At 46.3% G+C, this 12,372-nt stretch overlaps 1 long non-coding RNA gene across 1 annotated transcript; it reads right to left on the bottom strand.

Moving 5' to 3' along the window:
- Positions 1-1,615: 1,615 nt before the first annotated feature.
- On the bottom strand, positions 1,616-2,439 carry LOC147959933 (uncharacterized). The gene is made up of 3 exons (XR_015612383.1): positions 2,314-2,439; positions 2,055-2,231; positions 1,616-1,971 (listed from the first exon to the last, which is right to left on the bottom strand). It is a non-coding gene; the product is annotated as an uncharacterized LOC147959933 (long non-coding RNA).
- Between the last annotated feature and the right edge of the window lie 9,933 nt (positions 2,440-12,372).

Below are 12,372 nucleotides of genomic sequence, written 5' to 3'. Positions count from 1 at the left end.
GACCTAGACATGACTATGGTGATGAGAAGCACATACGAAGCAGAGGTGACAGCAATTGACAAGGAAAAGAGAGAGTGGAGATATCCTGCTAATTTGGAAACTAGAACTTGTAGTTGCAGAAAGTGGCAACTAACTGGACAACCATGCATACATGCTTTATTTTTTATTACTTCACTGAGAGGTCCAGTTAGTGAAATAGATCAGTATGTGCATCATTATTTCTCAGTTCAAAAATTCAATGCAACCTATGCTGAGAATTTTCCTGCAATGGAGGGAAAGCAACAGTGGGATGTGATTGACCCAGGTTTCAAAATATGTGCACCACTGCAAAACAGGGCACCTGGAAGACCGAGGAAGACAAGAATTAGAGCAAAGTTTGAGGGAAAAGGACTTGGGGGAGGAAACATAAATGTGACGGATGTGGCAGACTTGGACATCGTGACAAGAACTGCAAAGAATCAGTAGACCCTACTTTTGGCGAAGATGAACATTGGGGTGCAGACAATGCATCTGAAGAACCTATTGAAACAGAAGAAGAAGATACGGGAGATGAAGGAGCAAAAGATGCAATTGCAGATGAAGATACAGGAGATGTTGCAGATACAAGAGCACAAGATACAGTTGCAAATGAACATGTCAGGTATAATATTTATTACTACATTCTAAAGAACATGTCATTTTTGCTTGCTAACTTCTCATTTGTCTGAATCTCTAAAGCCCAAGAACAATTGATCCTGTACCAGAACCAACAACTGATGCAACTGACCCTGTACCAGAACCAACAACTGATGCAACTGACCCTGTACTAGAACCAACAACTGATGCAACTACAGTGGCTAGTGCGGTCAGGTATAATATGTGGGGCAACATGTCATGCTAAATTCTGAAGAACATGTTCTTTCTGCTTGCTAACTATCATTTTCTTTACCTAGACAGCCCAAGAAAAAATTATAAGAAACTAGCTATGAGAGGAGCATCACCAGCAAAGAAGAAGAAGCTTTCATTTTCTAAAGAGACCACAATTGGCTCTGTTATAGGTAGCAACCAGCTCAGCAAAATAGTTCCTCCTTAGAAGGAACTGAAGAAAATTATCAACAACAGGAGGATCAGTTCCAGGCTATCTACAAACCCAGCTTGCAACACCAGGAGCAAGAGGGTCAAGTTGCAGTGAAACTGATAGTGTTGGTGTTTATTGTGTTCTGTGTAGTTCTCAAACTGATAGTTTATTGTGTTCTTAACTATGTGAAGTTGGTGTGAACTGCTAGTTATTAGTGCTGGTGTGCACTATATGCAATTTTGGTGTGAAGTGCTAATTATTAGTGCTGGTGTGCACTATATGCAAGTTTGGTGTGAGAAAACATGTTATCTGTGCTTGATGTTGTGTGCTTGTTCACACTACAATATATCTATGCAAATGTTGTTTTGAATGATCAATTTGGCATGTATGTTGCCCCATTATGTATGTTGGTATAGTGAATGATCATTTTGGCATGCCAAACCACATATTTAAGATCATTTTGGCATGTCACAACAATTTTATTCTCATTTTGTCACCAGGACATAACGACAACTAGTTCATAAGCAACATAACTTAGTTCATCTGCTGCCAAATCAGTTCTTCGGATCAAACCCAACAACTCAGTTCACACCCATCTTCAGTTCACACAACAATCCACAACAGTCAAAAGAACTACATCAATTTGAATTCTTAGACCACATAGAAACTATAGTGGCCAAAACAACTACCACTAGAACTATGAGAAATTCACTAGTATCCAGCAAATCCTTGTCCTTCTTCAACTTCATCTTCAGTTGTTTGTTTTTCTCAGTTAAATGCATCACCCTCCTATCCAAATGATGAGCTTTAAGCCAGCTTGCTTCTAGTCCAGCATGCATCTCCTCGAAGGCACGACCAACACGATCTAACGGAGGCGGGTCAATCCAAACAATCCACTCGCATTCATCGGGCAGCTGCAAAATCAAACCAAAATCAGGCCCATAATTATAGCTTCATACAAATCTAAATAACACAATTTAAGTTCCCAAGTAATTACATCTAGTTGGCATCCGAAAAATCGCCTCCCTGTACTAGCTCCTCCCTAGGCGACACGGCGAGCAGGAATGAGTCCATGCCCTGGGCAGTGGTGCTTCGTGCGCTCCTCAAGTCCACAGAACGTTGGATCGAGGAGGAAGAACTCAGATGACCACTGAACTATGCCTACATCATCAACCTAAACAACAACAACAGAATCCCCACTTTGGATGAACGAACCCTAATTTTGCAAAATCCCCAAATTGATAAGCAATACTTACCTCGCCGAGTGTCGATGAGCTCGATGAAGCCATGGCCGACATGCACATCACACTCCTCTGTTGATTCCAGCTTCCTCTGGTGCCAATCGCCAAAGTGAAGTGCGTGTGTGCTCAGATCCAGTGCGCGTGTCGAGAGGTTGAAGAAACAGAGGAGAGTGAGAGTGAGAGAACGATTCAAATAGGGCCCACATGTAAGCACCAGGGGCGAAAATGTCTAAAAGACGGCGAGTTACCGGTCAAAGCGCTTTGACTCAACGGAAACGGCACGGAAGGGCATTTCTATAAGGCCACACAACGGCGGAGGGGCAAATTTGACCACATTTTGGAATTAGGGGCAAATTTGAGTAGTGCGATCAAGTTAAGGGCAGAAATGGAATTGGCCCAAAAAAATATCCACATTCAACAACGCCCAATCAATATTGTTAGATTCGTACATACTCCTAGATTTGTACTCGAGATGGTTTCCAATTTGTTTTCAACCACGTGAATGTGCTTGTTCTCGCGCATGCTCTTCCTACTAGGATTTCGCCACGTATAGCCAGTCCAATAGTAACTTTTTTTAAGCTCCCTGTCCAATAGTACTAGTGGAGTACTAACAACATCTGTACTAGAGTATGCAGTGCTCATAGTTGTACTCCCTCCTTCCATTTATATAGGGCCGATGTGGAGGAGAGAGATGTGAAAAAGTAAGGGGAGTGAGCTCTCATGCAAGAGCCTAGCTATATACGCATTCCTAGTTAAATACATACAATAAATATGAAGAAAGAGATGGAGAGGAGATGGAAAAAAGTACTAATACAATAGCCAACCTTATAAATTTTTTTGCGGGTGTATGAGTGCATATAATAGATGATGGCTATAGATGAGATGGTAGTTCCTTATAGCCATCGACTGGCTATATTATTAACCATGCTCTAATCCGTTTTTCAAAACCGCATTTGACTATTGATAAGATTAATAGTACATGAGCTGTATAATGTGAAAAATATGTCATTGGAAGCTCCTTTCAGATACGTATCCCTGCCTTACCCTCTATTTTGGTCACTTACTGGTGGACCCCATGCTTGCTAGGCCCTGCATGTCAGTTACTCAATGGGTTCGGCCATGTCAGGGGATCCTCATCCGTAGTATACTCCCTTTGTTTTTATTTACTCCGCATAAAATGACGCGGGTGGGGGAGGGGGAGGGACGTCGGTTTTCTCTCAACTGCGGTCCCACAAGCAAGCGAAAGCACAAGACGAAGCGCATTCCATTCGGTGAGCGACGTGGAGGGTCCAGCGTGCCAGGCTGCAATGCGAACGCGACAAGAGCAATGTACAGTCAAAACCGATTAACCGGTCGTCACCGGAACCTCTATTCACACCAGAACCTTCGCTGCTCGGCCTACACCAGCCACTGCCCTAAAACCACACCTAATCTCCAGCCCCTTCCCCTACCATTCGATCCCCTAGCCCGCATCAAGCGTCCCCTAGTTCGCCGGAAAGCCATGGTGCGCCGCAAGATCACGTACTACAAGATGGTGATGCCGGAGCGTCGGGCAGAAATTGCGGCGGCGGTCGGCGCCAGAGACCTCCGTTCCCAAGCTCTCTTTGCGGCGGGTCAATCCCCGAGTTCTCTGGAGCCAAGCTACGAGGAGGAGGAAGCCGATCCAATGTTCATGGCGGAGGTCACGGCGCAGAAGGCCCCCGATGGGTATGAGACGATGGACGTCGACTTCGTGCCGGTGTCCGAGTCCCCCATGGTGCAGGCGGACCAGCGGTTCAACCTGGCGATACTAAAGCAGGACCGGGAGGCAGAGGCTCAACTCGACGCGGAGCGCACGCATGCTGCTGCCATCGAGTCTCTCCTGCAGGCGGAACCAGATGTTGTGGATGTGAACCGGGCGGCCGAGGCTCAACATGAGGCGGAGCGCGCGGATGCCGCTGCCATCGAGGCCCTCCTGCAGGCAGAACCGGACGTCCTGGACTTGAACCGGGCGGCAGAGGCACAACTCGACGCGGAGCGCGCGGATGTCGCTCTCATCGAGGCCCTCCTGCAGGCGGAACTGGACGTCCTGGACTTGAACCGGGCGGCGGAGGCTCGACGTGGAGCGCGCAGATGCCGCTGCCATCGAGGCCCTCCTGCAGGCAGAACCGGACGTCCTCGACTTGAACCGATTGGTGCTCTCGTCCGTGCAGAGCGCCCGCACGCTCCGCGTGAATGAGTAGCTGGAGGCCGAGGACAACCATGGTGTGGAGACACACATCGGCAGCTACGGCTGGTTCCCGCCGACAGCCAAAGACAATGAGGCTGTCTCGTTCCGCGAGCAATGATAGTTTTTCTTTATGTTGTTGTTTTTATGGATGTTTTGATTTGTAGTAAAAACATATATTGTTATGCAAGCCTCCTGACTTGGGTCAGTCTACCTTTTCAGGCGGTTGGATGAATATCCTACGTCTCCTCACCCTTCTTCCTCACCTCTTCTTCTTCCCCAACAGACCACCGCACGGGCCGTACGGATACTCCCAAACATGCGGTTGGATAAACATACTCTATGAATGAAAATTATGTGTCTGTGGTAGGATGGCTGAGTTTGGTTTGTTCACATGCGGCAGCACGTGTCAGTGAGGGTGCGTTCCCTTGGTTGGGTTTGCGACGTGTAGGAGCGACTGTGCATGTGAGGGTGCGGTGCGACCGCGGCGTGCAGGAGCGACCGTGTGAGGGTGCGATGCGACCGCGACACCCGTGCGCAAGTGTACCTCCTTTTCATTTTGCAAACTTTAGGCAAGCTTGGCAAAAATGTGTGGCATGGCAATGCAAGGCCTAGACCCAAACAGGATAAGTACGTAGTACTACGTACTAGGAGTACTAGTGTTAAAAAAGAAAGGCGAGCTTTTCCTTCACGGAATTAATCGATACAAATCCTCGTTTCACGTGTCAATTAATGCGTATTTTCTTCTCCAAAGCCCAAAGAGCTAACCATCTCACTCCTCATCGCTTGATTAATGCAGCACCATGCAAACCAACCTTCTCACTTCCGCATGCATGTAGGGGATATTAATGTCCTTGGTTGCTAGTACGAGGCAAACCCCATCAATTTTGCCTCAATTAGTGTTAGTGGCCTTTTGCAAATTGTAATTTTGATATACTAGCCTTGTGTAAAAAATGGAGGTAGTAACTATATTTGACTTCCTTCCCCATTGCGGTGACGTCGACGATATGTCGAACGTTGTGGTTTGGCGAAGTGCGTTCGACGGAGAACACCATTGAGGGAGACCACTGTAAGTTGTTCGCAAGTGCCGCCTGCAAGCTGAGACAACCACCTTATTTGCATCCAGGAAGTCCGTTGAACCAAAGGACGTGTAAATGTACTACTACTACTCGTACACAATGGCGTCATCCGTCCAGCTTAGTGCGGTGAGATGGTTTCTCGAAGAAGACGATGGAGAAGCGGAGTCAGCGAAGAGTGAAATGATGGTTGCTTTGTCCGTGCTTTGTGATTTGACGCCTCACTGCTTTGTGATTTGTGATAGAAGGGACAGGGGAGTAGACTCTGTCCTCTATACTGTACATGCGTCCAAGTACGGGAGAAAGAGGAGAGACGTTGCATTTTTCTATTCCTTCAATCAATCAATCAGGGAGCTTCAGTTCCATCCTTTTGGATTTGGAAACACCGTCCACAATAGTTCCCATGATGCCAAAAGCTATTTTCACATTTGGCTACACATTGTGGATGCCCTTAACTGTACCACTTGGTTTTGCTCCTCTGTGCTATCTATACAAATCTCAATTATATTGATCTAAAAAATTATAGAATCAAGATTAGTAAAAAGGAGGTGATTTTGCCACGCGGATGGCGGGGGAGGTTTCTTATTTTTAGGGGACGTTGTCCTGGCGGTTTGCTAACATGTGGTCCCATGTGGCAGTGCTTTACCAAGCCGGTCCGCTTCCCACATGAAGCAGAACAACGGCAGAAGCAACACGTGGTTAACTTGAAGAAGATGAGGGAGAAGCGGATTTAGCAACGAGTGAAATGATGGTTGTTTCGTCCCTCCAACTTCCTTTTAGCATTATTACTTCATCCCTCCAACTTAACTGTGGGAAAGGTGCAACTTTGTGATTTGACGTTGCTCATTACTACGCCGGTGCCATGACTGGGTGCTTCACCCCGGCTGCTCTGCACTGTATTCTGGTATGGCACGTGGAACCGGTAGCTTAATGCCCCACATGTCGGTGAAAGGGGCTAGAAGATTTATGAAAGCGATCACTCCACTCCTACGACGGAGGAGTACACGACACGACGGCCCAGTGAACTGTCACTTGTACTGTATATAGTACTATAGTTTTGCTGTTTCGCACGATCCATCGATACAAACCCGATTAAATAGGAAAGGGCGGGATTTTTCCCGCGCGGTATATGATACTGGCCATACATTTCAAAGGTAATTTTAATGTATGCAAACTAAATAATTAAGTAACAATATGATATCTAGTAAAACTAAAAACACATATGATTTATTGTGTTAGAGTGTAGTAGTAGTGCTGTATTGCATAGTTGTTTGATGTAACATGCGAGAACGTGTAGAGATGTAGTTTTGGAGGGCCTACAGAGAGAAAAGTGTAATATGTTCACCGAACTTCAGAATAAGCTGATTACGGTCACTATATACGTTTTGCGGTGATTATACGGTCACTTGCTCACGGTTTAGCATTGGATTGCACTCTGTTGACCGGCCAAATAGTCTGCGTGGCACCATGTTGACTAGTTAAATTGACCACGTTCCTAGTGGGTCCCACCTGTCAGTTCACATAGGGAAAAGGTTAGATAAACACAAATTTATGCAGGCGCGACAAGACTCCATCCCGTGCGCGCGAATCACCTAGTTGTGTATGTGTCTGCCAGGGCCTGATGTGTGCGCATGCACGTGTAGGTTGAGCACTTGAGCGTGAGAGTGTGTGTTGGTCATGTGGTGTACTCGTGTGTGCATGCGTGCGTGTGTGCGTGTGAGTGTTGCGTGCATGCGTGGCTGCGTGTGTACGTGTGACTATTGCGTGCGTGCATGGGTGCATGTGTTCGTGTGAGTGTTGCGTGCATGCAGTTCGTGTGCATGTGTGCGTGTGTGTATAATCACCACACCAGCTCCTGTGTGTTAAAACAGACGGCTCAGCATACCAATACAAGGCCAGCTTGTCCGCTGTGCCCGCGGTCATGACTTCGAACCACCGTCCAATATTTTTTTGTCGTTTGTTTTCATTCTTACTAGCAAGATGCCCGTGCGTTGCACGTAACATCAAGATGCATTTGTATGACTAGTTTATCTTGTGAGAGAAAAGGATGAACGAGGGAAGGCCTTATTTGCAAATGTGAACAGGTGTATGGGTACCTTTTTGCAAAATTGTCATAGTTTCTTTCCTATCCGCCAGATATAAATCGGACGGGCTATATTGCAGGATGGCAGGCACACCATCATCACCAACTCTGTTTTTTATAAGAGTGTATTTTATCCCTACTCTTATAAAAAGCATAGTCGGTGATGATCGTGTGCCTGCCATCCTGCAATATAGGCCGTCCGATCTATATCTGACGGATAGGAAGGAAACTATGGCAATTTTGCAAAAAGATACCCACACCCCTCTCCACACTTGCAACAAAGGCCTTCCCTAGTTCATCCTTTTCTCCCACAAGATAAACTACTCATACAAATGCATCTTGATGTTCCGTGCAACACATGGGCATCTTGCTAGTATTTTATAAGAGTGTAGATATAGAGTAGATACAAGCCGACAGGTGGGCCCGATGGTAGTGAGATAATGTGATGCAACACTAGAGGTGCCACATGGAGCGTTTAACTGGTCAACTAGTCATGTCTTGAGCAAATACAGACTTGTACGGTGAGCCTGTGACTATATAGTAACCACAAAACGTAAATGGTGACCGTAATGAGTGGATTCTGAAGTCCAATGTACGTATCGTGCTTTCGCTTCAAATACAATGATCGTCACTATATATATCGCGAGAGAAAGATGAAACATGCGTGAATGTGCCGGGGGCTTACTTTTAAAGGACCTGGAGATAGTTTGTGTGCGTATGTGAAAGGGGCGTAGAGGGGGGTATGCGATGGAGAGAGAGATGCTCTTCGTTTCTCTTTATTATGACTAACTTTATAAAAATATACAAATTCACAGTGTGGAATAAATATCATTGTGGGCACCATGCAATGCAAGCGTTCATACTCCTCCATATAACTTTGTAATTTTGTATATATGTAGAAATTCTAAAACATTTTTCTGGCCACACTTTATTCAAAAGGAATGTTGTATGCGAAATAAACGTGAAGATAGGGCTTTTTAGATCAATGGGGCACGTGATGTAACATGTGTGAATGTGTAGTTGATGCATTTGGCAGGGCCTAGAGAGGTATGTGTGTGTATTACGTATTCGAGAGAGGCATGGGTAGAGGGGCCGACAGGGGGGCATGGGAGAGATAGCACAAGAAATGAGAGTAGTCTAGAGAGAGAGAGACGAATATGACGTCACGACGAGAGATTCCCTTGAGTGTGTATATGAAAGGGGGGAGTGGATAGAGGCACCGGGAGAATATATTTTTTGTGTGTGGTGTCTGTGCTGGTATGTGTGGGTGTGAGAAGATAACAAGACGTGGGGGCAGAGGGTGTGTCACCGTGTGAGGTCCAGTGGGTCGAGGTGAGGCCCTTCGTTCGGTTCCGTCCTGCGCCACATTGGTCGGCCCGTGACGCATTTAGGGAGACACATGGATGACTAGTCGTACAAGACAGAGATAGCATAATTGTGAAGGACTCTATGTCCACTGACAAAGCCGTCTAGGATTTGTAACCCTAGGTTCTCGGACTAAGGTCACCCCTTTATCTCTGATATTACTATTCATCCAACCTAACTTTAAGGGGCATCCTACAGAATGCTCCGCTATAATCATACTCGTCTTTTTGCAAAAAAATAGAATCATACTCGTCGATTAGGAATAGAGGTGTGAGACAATGCGAGAGAGACAGGCCTAAAGATAATATGCGTACAGGAGACACGTAGGCAGGTCTATGTATATAGAAAGGGTCGATGGGGACTGTGCGTGTGTATGCTTGCGAGAGGAAGAGTGCTTGTGATAAAGGTTAGTGAAAACAGTCGTAAATGGTTACGAGAGGGAGGGAGGGTTATATCAAGAGCATGTGTGCGAGAAAGACACCTCGGAAGAGAGTGTGTGAGCATGTGTGAGAGACCACCGATGGAGAGTGAAACTACACCTACAAGACTGCTGTACAGATTCAATAAAGATATAAATTGTATCCAAATATTAGGATGGGATCACGATATTTGCAATTCGCGTAAGGAACGGTCATTGATCCATCAAGCATCTAGATTCTATCGACTTTGAGCATGTCTATGTTATTATTCGACACAATTGATCCACATAGTTAGTTTTTTGAACTCTAGACAATGCATCGCTTTAGCAATCGAATATAAATGTGAGTATAGTTCATGTTGTGTGTGTAAAGCACATTATACATACGAAAGTTACACAATGAACATTATAAATAGCTACCTATGAACTAGCATACATTTGAATTCAACTTAAGGTGGTTTTAAAAAATCAAATTCAACATGAAGTCCATTCAATTATTTGAATTCGATATCATGGCATTTGTAAATCATACTTAAATTACGAGGGCACCAATATTTGCTCTGATTTTGTACATAATAGCATATGTAGTCGTGTACAAAATAGATTCTAATTTAGCTCCTCCATTCCAAAATAATCGTAGTTATAGGATTTTTAAGTGTCAAAATTTCAAAAAGAAGCGGATAATTTAATGAGGTTTTCAAACATACAAGGTCAAATCTAACGGTGTCTATTTAGGTCAATCCTCAAAGTTCAAGAGTACTCTAAATGTGAATGCTTGTGTTTCAAAATTTCGAACGAAGCGCCAAAAGAGCCTCTACTTGCTCGAAACCGCGTGAGACCAATGTTTGGTAGTACAAGGAAATTACTTTTCTAATAACTCCAACCCGTGAAACCTACCGGCCCGACGTCCAAAGGTCTAAACCGGGGTAGGTTTGTAGCTTCATCTAGATGCCACGCAACCGCTTCCGAAAAACATTCATACACAATGGCCGCCTAAGCACACATGCGCGCGGCCGAAATCGCTCTCGCCCACTATTTGGGACACCTGGGATTACCATCCTACCCCTGACCCGCAGTAGGTCCGAAATTTAAGAGGGGGGCAAAGTTTGTACTTTCCCCAAATTTCAAACAAGCGCGTCCTATCTTCTGTTCAAAAAAGCCAAAAACAAGCGCGTCCTAGACCGAAACATGGTTCTCCCCCTCCCCCCCGCCCACCCGTCTGATTCCCCATTCGTACTCCATGGGCGCAAAAACTACCTCTCCACCAGCCGTGAAACCCCGGCGTCCTCCGTCCGCCACCCCATTCCACCCATCAACCGCTGCCCTCCTCCATCACACCGGAGCCGACACCCCGAAGTCGTGGTCCACCGCAACCTCATCCGCAACACCCTCCACGGCTAGTAGTTGAAGCCGAGGCCGACCCGTCCGTATCCGAGCCAGTTCAACCACGTCGTCTGGCGCCTCACCGCTGCCGCTCCAACTTCGCCACCCTGCACCGCACCGGAGTTGTTCCTTCTACGTCGTCCTTTGCCGCCTCGGGTCTGCTTCCCCTCCGCCGACATACGGCCACGGCTACACAACCAACAATTTGGCCATGGGTTCGTCCAAGCCTGCACCCTCCAGAGCATCGGTTTCCCCGGCAAAAAGAAGATCGGCGTGACATGTGGAGGCGACCACACCGACAACCGAAAATGATACTCATCTTCCCTTATTCATACAAATCTTACGTGTCTGCTTGCACGGTATTCATCCCACAGAAGACACTAGTTGACCGCTTCTTCTTGATACTAGATGTTCCTAGTAACTCGCGATGCACAAGGTTTCTCCTCATATACTATTTCACCTTAGATAGAGGTCCGTTGCCCCCCTGAATTTCAATTCCTGGTCAGTTGATTCCCAATTAACGGAAGCATTCCCCGGCGTAACAGGCGCTAGTCCGCCTATTACGCCGGGAAGCAGCGCCTCAGTGTTTATCTTAGGGGTGTGTGGGGCCTAGAGGCGCCCGATGTGGAGGTCGACCGAGATTAAAGGGATGGCCTGGGGCGCTGCCAAGCACGGCGGTGGTGTGAGGTCGAGGGGAGGGCGGGGCGGCGGAGGCAGGGGTCTGGGTCGGTGGTCGCCGGCGGTTCGAGAAAGATCGTCAACAGTGACTGGCGGGAGGTACACAAAGGCCATCTGCCCGTTCCTTATAGATCGGACGGTTCATTAAAAAAATCGACTGACCTATTTATTTTCAGTCGACTGTTATCTTGATATGACCACATGTGGTGCTGTGCTGGAGGAGTACTTGCATTTCCTGTGCTCATATATTACAAAATCATATGGAGTAGAATCTAATTTTGTTTGCCATGCAATGTTGTAGAGCTATCATATGTCTCCTGTCATTTATTTTTCAGCCACATGGTATCTGCTACTTTTACAGTGCACTAGTTCTGCACACACTTCACCCATACTCTCACTATTGTGTTTTTATGCAAGGGTGTTTCAGACTCTGCTACTATGAGAGAAGCAAAAAAGAAAAGAGAGAAGTCGGTCCAGCGTCGTACGCGGATAGGCCAGACACGTTTCCGCCTTATAATAGGTGCAGTGTCAGCAGTTGGAGACGGTAAACGTAGCTCTGGAGTTGATGACCTTGCTCGCAATGAACCACCATACCAGGTGCTTGCTTTAACTTCGCGGTATCATATGTGGTTGCATGTTCCATATGGTATCTAGCTTGTATTCGAAAGGCCGAAGTAGGTCTTTATTAAGATAAGGAAAGATATTTTTTACATGAACCACCATCCCATGAGCACCAGAAGACAAATAGCTAGTCAGGGCACTGGCCAAGCCAGTGACAAGCCCAGCAAAGAGAGGCATCACCTGGAAGCCAACTAAAAAGCCGCGATGGTGGCGAAGCAGCCCGCCTCCCACCAGGCTCTCAGGT

This window comes from Triticum urartu, chromosome 7A (genome assembly GCF_056163025.1).
Source record: "Triticum urartu cultivar PI428250 chromosome 7A, HENAU_Tu73, whole genome shotgun sequence".
In the NCBI taxonomy this organism is placed as follows: domain Eukaryota; kingdom Viridiplantae; phylum Streptophyta; class Magnoliopsida; order Poales; family Poaceae; genus Triticum; species Triticum urartu.
The sequence above is the reverse complement of the archived record's forward strand: the minus strand, read 5'-3'. Positions and strand labels throughout refer to the sequence as shown.